The sequence below is a fragment of the Sinocyclocheilus rhinocerous genome, unplaced genomic scaffold, assembly GCF_001515625.1.
Source record: "Sinocyclocheilus rhinocerous isolate Xijiao unplaced genomic scaffold, SAMN03320098_v1.1 scaffold3738, whole genome shotgun sequence".
NCBI lineage: Eukaryota > Metazoa > Chordata > Actinopteri > Cypriniformes > Cyprinidae > Sinocyclocheilus > Sinocyclocheilus rhinocerous.
The window spans coordinates 263,419-263,705 of NW_015654497.1; positions in this window are offsets into that span (position 1 = coordinate 263,419).

Below are 287 nucleotides of genomic sequence, written 5' to 3' on the forward strand. Positions count from 1 at the left end.
CCCGCCGCGACCGACGAGCCATCGCTAGAGAGAGCGACAGAGCTGAGGATCGCCGTGGAGCCAGAGGCCGTGACGTCAGTCAAGGTGTGTGAGCCGGCAACAATGCCTGCCACGAGGGAGAAAGCCACGGACGGTGTGAGTGTGGAGAGGAGCTCCGCCCCCTGCACCGTGGCTGAGGGTGAGCAGAGTATGGCATGGCGAAAGTGCCAAATGGACGAGGAAAGGGTTCCAGCCCCTGAATTCAGTTCAGAGCGCCCTCCAGTGCCCGCTCCTAGAAAGCGCCCTCC